Genomic DNA, 11,320 nt, shown 5'->3' with positions numbered 1-11,320 from the left:
GGCATTCGGGCAAATGCCCGGTGGGCCGGCATCCAAATTGGCCGGTAGGTCCACAGTAAGCATGTTCTTTTTTGAAATCACGTCTGTATTTTTATAAGATAAGGGCCGCATGGATGCCACTGTTAAATGTTTTATAGTATTCCTTTTTCAGGGGAAGGGGCCTCTGAGCGAAGTATTTAAAAAAAAAATCTTTTACAGACTCTACTAAGGCCTAATAATTTAATCTAACATATTTTCCGAAATAATGTAATAGCCTACAATGCCCTACATCCATAGAGCTTCATCATTTTAGGGGCTATACACTTTGCGATTAAAAAGCAACATAAAGCCTTTATTCTTTATAAGGACTTAGTGTTACTATCAGCATGTGTACATCTATCGATACATTATCAAATTTAACATAATGATTTTGAGGACAGGTAGACTTAGAACTGGATGTCCATCTTATAGAATATAAATTATGGGCCGAATGGTATAGAAATGCCCGGGCCGATTTTGATTCCCAGTCCACCCCTGTTCCATACCCAGATTGAATATTTTATTATATTTTAAATTTTATAATGGAGGTCTTGTCTTTTTTTTTAAAAAATGTTTTTCTTACTGTTTTTCTTGTTAGTCACAGCCCAAAAACATTAACACCCCCCCTCCCATGCTTAGCCTACACCTTGATATAGCCTCTGTAAAAATGGAACCAACAAGACAAGTAAAAATAATGAATTGCGTACAAAAGAGCAAGTGAACCAATAGTGTATTGTCTCTAGACATTTACATGAAATGAAACGTTTTGCTGATCAAGCATCACAGTGATGAAGAATTGGCAGTAGTCCTTGTACAAACAAATTAAAAAATAACAAATAATAGTTGTAAGAAGAGCTGTGGAAATCAAATTTTTACATTATTAACATGTCACACTAGGACTTAATACAAATACAGTAAAAGCATCGTTTACACTACCGTATCATATGCATAGGCGTCTCAACTACATACGTGCTATCTAAGTAGATAGATATATGTAGCTAATGTATATAATTCTATAACTCTACACGCACAGTCTTCTTTGTTTAAATCTAATCTAGATTACAATTACCTTTATACATGTAATGTATATATATAAATTCGGATAAAGAATAAAAATATAATCGAATAAAAAAAAATGATTGTTTAATTTCAATTCTAAAACAAATTAGATAACAAATACATTATTAGTATGCCACACTAGGTCTTAATACTGTACAAGCATCGTTTACACTGACAGCATTGTATACATGGGTGTCTCAATTACATATGTGCAATCTAAATAGATAGATATACGTAGATAATGTACATATTTCTATAATATTACCAATATACATTACCTTTAAACATTTATATATATATATATATATATATATATATATATATATATATATATATATATATATATATATCGTCACAAAAAATCACTGTATATATATTCCGGTATAGAATAAAAATGTAGGCTAATAGACTAAAAAAAACAAACCAACAACTCCTGATTAGTAAATATCAATTCTAAAACCAAATAGATAAAAAAAATTTAGCAGTATGAGATTGGTTATTAGTATTTATAGCTGATGTATCTATGCGATAGACATACTTTATATTTTTTTATTTCAAATGTTAGTCCTCCAACATATCTAATCTTATCTTATATGATACAGACGTTACTTCAAAAAAAAGAAGATGATTACATATTGCATATCTCAAAGTCTACAGAATCTGATTTATTTATAAGAATTGAAATTATTTCTTGTAAGCCCTTGAGCTCATGTCAAGCCTATTCACGTGTAAGCCACTGACTGGCTGACAAATAAATTACATAAACACTGCAATTAAAAAAATAAATAAACGAAAGCTAGTTCTATACTAAAATCTTTTAAGTAGAAATATAATTAAATTGTCTTGAGGTTAACAAAACAAATCAGTTAAATAAGAGAAACAATTATATAAAAAACAAATCAGTTAAATAAGAGAAACAATTATATTCATTCAAGTCACTAGGAGTAGGCCAGCAGAACAAGACGTCTTGATATTTCTGTTCACACCGTGTTCACCCTGAGTAATTAAATAAATAATTAAATTAATTAAACATATTATTTTATTATTTTTACTGGCCTAAAACTATTAGGTGCTTTGAATTAAACAAAGCATAATCGAAAAAATAGTATTTATAAATATACTGGCCTAAAAGTATTAGGTATTATGAATGAAAAAGAACAGAATCAAAAAAATAGTATTTATAATCTATATTGTCCTTACACTATTAGTTATATCAAATAATAATAATAATAATAATCTATTGTCCATATGGAAATTTGTCATACAATTTGTGCATTACACCAAACAAAATATATATAACTATAAGAAACCAAAGTGTACATTCACACCAGACTCACTCATAAAAAGAGCATAGTAACTCATAGTCTAATATATGATATGGTTTTATGAATCTTATTGGAATTAACAATATTGGGTACAAATGTGAATATTTTCTTTTACCTAGAGTACTTTCATTTCATTTTCGGATATTGATATTCATGTAGCGATCTAAAACAAAGTCTCTTGGAGTGACGATGGTTTCAAAAGGTGGCGCTGCCACACCCTGTCTTGGGATGACTGCAATGACCCTGGTTTCTAAATTCTTGTCATTTTCTCGATCGCCGCATTCTTCTACCGGACAAGTCGCTCTTGCATTGTGGGCATCGCCAACTACATTTGGAATATTCATTTTCAAAAAGATGAGAATTTTCAAGTTTTAGGACAGTATCACAATGACGGATACAACAGGAAAACAAAAATGGCTTCCCTGCGGAACACTGTTCGGGAAACACTGAAGTAGACTGTTGTGAACTAGAATAGGCTACACTATAAATATTAACTGCTTTAATTAAAACTGTTATATGAAATAATATGCTTAAATTAAACGAAATAAAATTAAAATTGTGTATATATTTTAAATATTTATTTAGTCAAGGAATTATTATTAAAAAATGTCAAAGATTTATATTTATTAAAATATATTATCATCTTTTTTTAAAAAATAGATTCAATAGGAAAAAAAACCCCAGCAACAACGGGCTTATGTTCCATATTTAACAATTTAGTCCTTTAGTAATTCCCGGAAAAATGTAATACCAGAAGTATGGGAAAAAGTGAGGGCATGCGCAGTGATAGGTGTTTGATATGGCTTCATTGTTGATCCACAACTCCACAGAAGGTTTCCATATATTACAACAAAGGGCTCATGTTCCATATTTAACAATTAAGTCCTTTAGTAATTCCCGGAAAAATGAAATACCGGAAGTAAGGGAAAAAATAGAGGGCATGCGCAATGATAGGTGTTTGATATGGCTCCATTGTTGATCCACAGCTCCACAGAAGGTTTCCATATAATAGGTCACCACCACCCCCTGCCTTTATTACCATTGATAAGCATACAGAAAATGATAATGAATGATATCTAGCCCAAACGAACGTTAAAAAATCAGTCCCAATGCGCATATAAAATCTACATTGGAACAATTCCATACAGAAAATAATTGGAAGAAAAACGATTAAAAAGAACATACTCCTCATTTGAATGCTAAAAAAAATTAATTATAAAATACATTAGATTTTATTTTCACTTACCTATAATAATCAGATAGAAAAGGTTACTGTTTAAAATCAAAGGTCAATCATTTTCTGTTTTATTTAACCGAGGAAATGTAAATGTTTTATTTACCATACTCACAGTTTAATTTTCAATTCCATAATCCGAATAACACATCGATAATAACACCACCATCCTTGAAATATAGAAAAATAAGGAACTATAATGAAATTAGCCATAATAAATATATTAATGTCTTCCTTTTTTAACTTATAAAATATCAATTAACGTATTCACATATTTTTCCTAACTAAAGTTTCATCAATACAATTCAAACTACTGAAACTAATTTTTGCAGTAAAATTTTGTCTCCTTGTATTGAATTTTTTTTTTTAAATTCACGTACATACGTGCCATAAATACATCGGACTGTGCGTCCTCTTCGCCTTAATACAAATATATATCAAATGCTTAGCCAGTGACATACTGCAGTAGGCACTGGCGGATCCAGGGGGGGGGGGGGCGGTAGGGGCGATCGCCCACCCCCACTCGGCCGACCCCCCCCCCCCTTCAGGGGGGGAGGGCGGACGAATTTTAGTATAGAATTCACACAATTTGTATACGAATTCATTACTTATGTTAATATTATATACTAATTATTTATATTTCAACCTATTTTTAGATTATTCCGCCCCCCCCCTCTAGTATGTTGGCCGATTTGGTGGGGTCGGGAGGGGGCGATGGTATCAATACCGCCCCCCCCCCCCATAAACTTTCGAGTGGGGGGGGGCGGTCCAATTTCTTTGTAGAAATCACAGCTTGCTAACAGAATCAATTAAATATCTATGTGATTAAAACTTGTTAATGATATTTTAACCGATTTTTGTATTATGTCGTTCCCTGTTTGCCAATTTATCTCTACTGCCCTTCCCACCTAAACCTTTTGAGGGGGGGGGGCGGTCCTACTTTAATGGAGAAATCATAGTTTGTGAACAAAATTAGTTGAATTAATATATAGATTTATATTATGTCGCTTGCCTTCTTGTATCTTGGCCGTTTCGGTGAGGTTGGGGAGGGGTATATTGCATGTACTGCCCTTCCCATTCTAGCCCTCTGAGTGGGGGGGGGCGGTCCTATTTTTATGGAGAATCAAAGTTTGTGAACAAAATTAGTTGAATATCTATATGATATAAACTATATATTGATATGTGAACTCATTGTATATTATGTCGTACCTCACTCTAATCTCAAATTTTATTAGTAAAATTTAAATGAAAAAGGGTTGTACCAGGTGGGAGGGGCGATTCATGCAATCACCTTTCCCCCATCGGACAAACCAATACTTTTTCTTTTTGTATTACAGTTAGGAAATTACAAAACAAAAACATCTGTCACTAATATAATTTATATATACTATAAATTAAATTCTTATATCGAGTCGCCCCACCCCTATTCTTTAATGCCAAATGCAATCTTTAGCAGAAACTATTAAAGGAGCGAGGATTAATCATTTTCACTCTACCGCTCCTCCCATTTCCAGACAGAGTTTGTGTAATTTCACATGAATTTATCATAACTATTTTAAGAAAGACTTTGCATTCAAAAAATTAGAATTCAAACGAAATTTTTCAGTATAAGAGTCACGATTGAGATGAATTCTAAACTTAAATGAATGAGATGAGTTCTAAACCCAAATCATTTTTTCATAGTCGCCTTTTTCTAACCTTTACTCAATCTGATATTTTTCTAGTTAAATAAATTTGGGACTATAACTCACAATTTATACTTTGATTTTATTGAATATGATTTATCGAATAATTTTTTTTCGGCGGAGATCCTCAAAGCCAAAATCTAAATATGTGGGGTATCTTATCTTTTCAAGGAACAAATCGGATTTTTTTGCAATGTATTAAGGGCCTATAAATTCATATTAGAATATTTTTCAAGTACAACATTATTCAAAAGGTCCTTTTTTAATAGTATGAATAATGAGTTTTAGGTCAGGAGAGTACGTTTCTTCTGTGAAGTATGCAAAAAAAAGCTTTTGGCGGCGGGGCTTCGCCCCGAACTCCATTGATGAATAATGATCTGTAGATGTCAGGAGAATGCGTTACTGCAATGAAGAATGCAACAAAACGCTTTTGGCGGCGGGGCTTCGCCCCGAACTCCATTGATGAATAATGAGTTGTAGATGTCAGGAGAATGCGTTACTGCAATGAATAATGCAAGAAAACACTTTTGGCGTCGGGGCTTCGCCCCGAACTCCATTGATAAATAATGAGCTGTAAATGTCAGGAGAATACTTTTCTGCAGTGAAAAAAGCAAGAAAACGGTTTTGGCGTAGGGGCTTCGCCCCGAACTCCATTGATAAATATGAGTTGTAGATATCAGGAGAATGCGTTTCTACAGTGAAGAATGCAAGAAAACGCTTTTGGCGGCGGGGCTTCGCCCCGAACTCCATTGATGAATAATGAGCTGTAAATGTCAGTAGAATACTTTTCTGCAGTGAAAAAAGCAAGAAAACGCTTTTGGCGTCGGGGCTTCGCCCTGAACTCCATTGATAAATAATGAGTTCTAGATATCAGGAGAATGCGTTTCTACAGTGAAGAATGCAAGAAAACGCTTTTGGCGGCGGGGCTTCGCCCCGAACTCCATTGATGAATAATGAGCTGTAAATGTCAGTAGAATACTTTTCTGCAGTGAAAAAAGCAAGAAAACGCTTTCGTCGTCGGGGCTTTGCCCCGAACCCCACTTGAAAACCTTATAGCGATGCCCCAGTTGTTTTGTTTTTCACCAAAGGTTGAGAAATGCTGCTTTTTAAAAATTCTCATATATATATATATATATATATATATATATATATATATATATATATACGCACGTTTATGCATAGGGTTAGGGTTTACTGGGCATTAGGGTTAGGGTTTGGAAAAAAATCGCCCCCCCCCACTCAAAAGTTCTGGATCCGCCAGTGGCAGTAGGGCCTACTACTTTTTGCAAATTGTCAGACTTGAAGACATGCCAAAATTAGTGTTTAAAAATCAATATCTGATTAAAACTATTTTGTCCTTCGAGCTTCGAGTTCCTGCACCAAAAATCGATACAGATCTAGTTGTATTCATGATATTAGTATTTCTTAAATTCTTGTAGACCCTTTAAATCAATTCTTATCATGCGAGTCCACATTGGAGGCATTTAAAGACTAGGGCTAAAGTACTATCTTTGTCTAAGTTCACCGTTAACGTTTGCGATAGAACCACTAAATGTTATCGGAGCCACAAGGTGTCAGAGAATGAATATCCATTCATTTCTAACATAATACTAATAAATAATATAACAAACATACAGGTTAAGCTTATGGTCACTAACTAACTAATTAACTAACTAACTAACTAACTAATTTACAAAATAACTAACTTACAAACTAAAAATTTACAAACTAACTTACAAACTTACAAACTAACTAACTAACTAACCAACTAATAGACTAACTAACTAACTACCCAACAAATCAACCAACAACTAAACATTAATTAGCAAAAAAAAAAAAAAGAAAGAAACGATAAAAAAGAAAAAAAAAGAGTAGTTAATTAAATAATTTATTTAACTAACCAATAAATTAACTAAATAACTCATATTTAGGGGGATATATGTGGAATTAACTAATAAAGACAATATGGGAGTGCCTATGTAGCTACAATAATGCTTTCGATGGATTAATTTGTAGAAGTCGTCAGATCCTAGCAATGGAGGTGAGATGGTATATTGTATAGAAGGATCCTGGGTATCACATTCAAAGACCTCATCACAAACAAAGACCTCATCACAAACAAAGACCTTATCACAAAGAAAGATCTCATTACAAACAAAGACCTCATCACAAAGACCTTATCACAAACAAAGACCTCATCACAGACCTCATCACAAAGAAAGTCCTCATCGCAAACAAAGACCTCATCACAAAGACCTTATCACAAACAAAGACCTCATCACAAAGACCTCATCACAAAGAAAGAGATTAGAAATTGGATCTCAACGACACTCGAACCTTCACCATGAACGGCTGACCGCTGTATACAACGCAAACTAAAACTTGATGGGTATATCATAGAGCCCCCCCCCCCCAGGTCTCGCAACTACTTTCCCTCAGGGAAGAGAACAAAAGGAAAAGAAAGAGGAGGCAGACGGGAAGGCAACATCAAAGAATGGAAAGGCATACTACTCAAGGCAAAAGACAGCGAGGAAGTGGAGAAAGACAGTCAACAGACAATGTGTTGTGCCCCAACGATTGAACAGACTGAGATTGTTGAAGGTGAATGATTAGAGAATGAAGACTAAGACTAAGACTGCTTTATTGATCCTTACGGAAATTTGTTGTGATTACAAGGACTCGTTTCTCATATAAAGACAACACAACAGAAAAATACACATAAATACAACAGACAACATAAAGAGTTCATTCAGCGACTACACACAGGTATCTTGGTGCATTTCATGTTCCCTGATCAATGTGTGGCGGTGATAGAGTCTGACCGAGTGAGGTACGAACGAGTTTTTGTACCGCTCCGTTCTTGTTTTGATTGACAGCAGTCGCCCACTTCGCGACGACCTGGCGTAGTTCTGATGGAGCGGGTGGCCGTTGTCTTCCAAGATTTTTTCGATTTTTCTTAGGCACGTTTGTTCAAAAAGTTCCTTTAAATGTGGTAATGTTGTGAGTGTAATTTTTGATGCTTTTTTAATGATGTTTTCTAGACGTTGCAACAGTTTAGATGAGGCTTTGCCTTGCCAACAACTTATTCCGTATGTTAGCAGATTTTGTACAGTCGCGCCGTAAAATGTCTCAAGGATCTTCTTGTTTAATTTAAAACTGTTGAGTTTGTATAGAAAAAAGAGTCGCTGGGCTGTTTTCTTTGTCAGAGTTCCAAGGTGGTCTTCCCATGAAAGCTTATTGTTGATGATAACGCCTAGATATTTATATGCCTTTACTTGTTCTATAGATGTAGTGTTTATTTGCAGTTCACGTATAGTTTGTTTTTTCTTTCTAAAATCTATTATAAGTTCTTTAGTTTTTGTTACATTCAGTTCTAGAAAGTTGTCGGTGCACCAGTTTGTAAACTCTTCTATCGAGCTTCGATACTGAGTTTCGTCTCCTGAAATAAGACCGACTATGGCAGTATCATCAGCGAATTTAATGAGTTTAACTGAAAAAATACAGCTTGATAAAAAACCCAAACCCACAAAGTAAAAATCAATGTTTAAACGTTCTCTTTGAAATATTTGTGTATGATTGCCTGAAGTTTGTAGATTACACCGTTGTGATACAAGATGGTTTTATTTATGTTGGGTGACCTCCTATACGTGTGGTATCCTTTTTCTTAAATGTAAATAGAGATCCCGACAAAGCATTGACAAGAAAATTTAATTTAATTAAGGCCGATTTGTTTGATAAAGCATTACTTGGACAAGTGGTTCATATGATGAATAACTCACCCGACAATCGCTTCATAGAGAAATGAATCGTTGAGGCTTAGAAATAGTTTACCAAAGAGAAGGCAAAATTATTGACATTTTGGCCTTCATGAAATATATTTAATAATCTATATATATATATAATTCTCTTCTTCCCTCAACAGTTTAAACAAGAAGTAAAGGAAAGATCACTCTGCAAGTAGTCCACGAGAAAAAAGAGGGAGGGGGGGGGGAGAACATGCGTAGTCACAAAATAGCAACCAAGAAATATCACTTTAAAAGAAAAGATAGGCCTGTACCTTCCAAAACCTGTTTTCAGTCATGGACAATTGTATGTTGCTCTCTCCAGAGTTTCTTCTTTTCATTCAATCACAGTCGTTTGCCCAAACCCACTCCATTTGAACAACTGTGTCTTTCAAGAAGTGTTGACCCTTCACTAAATAACGGCGTATGCTACGCCGCCGGTCGACTAGTTCTATTATATGTTTAATATAAGCAGTGTTTATACCTTTTTTGTATATAGCGTGCTAAATCAGCATAATCAATTAATATAGCTGTTGACATAAGTCCTTTACTTGACATTAATAAAAGCATTCCGATTCAGCCCATTTTTCCCCTTCCAACGCACGCACACTGAAACGCAGTGTATTAGTGCTTTATCTCCAGCCAACACACACCTTTTTCTCCAATACAGATAAGCATTTACTGCGTTAGAATTCTTTATAAGCTAATGGTATATATCTGTAATCTCAGAAGAGCTCCTTGAGATTACCTACAGCTAGTAGCCTGTATGGTGATACTCAAGCAAACAAGCAAAATTAAAAAAAATCCTTAAAAAAAAACAAAAAGCCTATCTAAATGAGGAAGAACTCCACCCTTGAAACTATATCAACCAATAATGTCCAAGTTATTTTTTTTCTCCAATACAGATAAGCTATCTACTACGTTACAAGTTTTTATAAGCTAACGGTATATGTCTGTAATCTCAAAAGAGCTCCTTGAGATTACCTACAGCTAATATTCTGTATGGTGATACTCAAGCAAACAAGCAAAATTAAAAAAAATCCTTTAAAAAAACAAACAAAGCCTATCTAAATGAGGAAGAACTTCGCACTTAGAACTATATCTACCAATAATGTCCAAGTTATTTCCTTTATTCGGTATCAAACAAAATAATGAATTACCAATAATTAAATTGGCTCATTAAGTTGTTTTTTTTAAATTCATGTTTTGTTAGGTACAATAAATAATTGTTTAAAGTATCAACTTGATCGGAGAATGCATGAGGGAGAAATAGCGTTCACAATAATGAAAGGGACTAAACACAAACATAATGACCAGTAATTAATTGTCTGATTAGTTACTTTTTTAGCGGCCCCCGAAAGGGAAAAAGGCGCTATTAGTTTTGTGCGAAATGTCTGTCCGTCTGACCGTCTGTCCGTCCGTCCCGTTTAGATCTCGTAAACTAGAAAAGATATTGAAAATTCGACATCACTATATTTTAGACCATTCAAAGTTCTGATGCAACGGCTACTTTTTTTTTTCTGAAAGCGAAAAATCTAATTTTTAAAATCAGTTATGCTAGCTGTTTTTTAAAGAGAAAAAACTAATTAGTATGCATTATAAGTTAGACCTAATTGAAAACGAATAGTAATCTTACAAACTTCATTTTCATGAACTATTTTTTTATATTGTGGAATTTTTTTTTTTTTTTTTTTTTTTTTGAGGATTCAAGTAAGAGATTGAACATTTTTCAAAACAATTAGATCAATTATAAGACATCAGTTATGCCAGGGGAGGTGCGGTGGCTGAGCGGTAAAGCGCTTGGCTTCCGAACCGGTGTCGCGGGCTCGAATCCTGGTGAAGAATGGGATTTTTAACTTTGGAATCTTTGGGCGTCCACTCAGCTCTAATGGGTACCTGACATTAGTTGGGTAAAAGTAAAGGCGGTTGGTCGTTATGATGGCTACATGACACCCTCGTTAACCGTAAGCCACAAAAACAGATGAACTTTACATCATCTGCCCTATAGACCACAAGGTCTGAAAGGGGAACTAGTTAGGCCAGGTTCACATCTAACTTTACATTCACTTTCACCTATCCTTTGATCTGCTGGACCGTTGGGGCACTACACAAGATCTTCTTTCTCCATTCTTATCTCTCATTTGTCTTTGATATAATTTCATTCGGATGTTCTTTCTGAAAATATTAAAGCCTGCCTGGGTGGACCACTTCGTGGGC

The sequence above is a fragment of the Biomphalaria glabrata genome, chromosome 16 (assembly GCF_947242115.1).
Source record: "Biomphalaria glabrata chromosome 16, xgBioGlab47.1, whole genome shotgun sequence".
In the NCBI taxonomy this organism is placed as follows: Eukaryota; Metazoa; Mollusca; class Gastropoda; family Planorbidae; genus Biomphalaria; species Biomphalaria glabrata.
Note: the sequence above shows the minus strand (reverse complement) of the source record.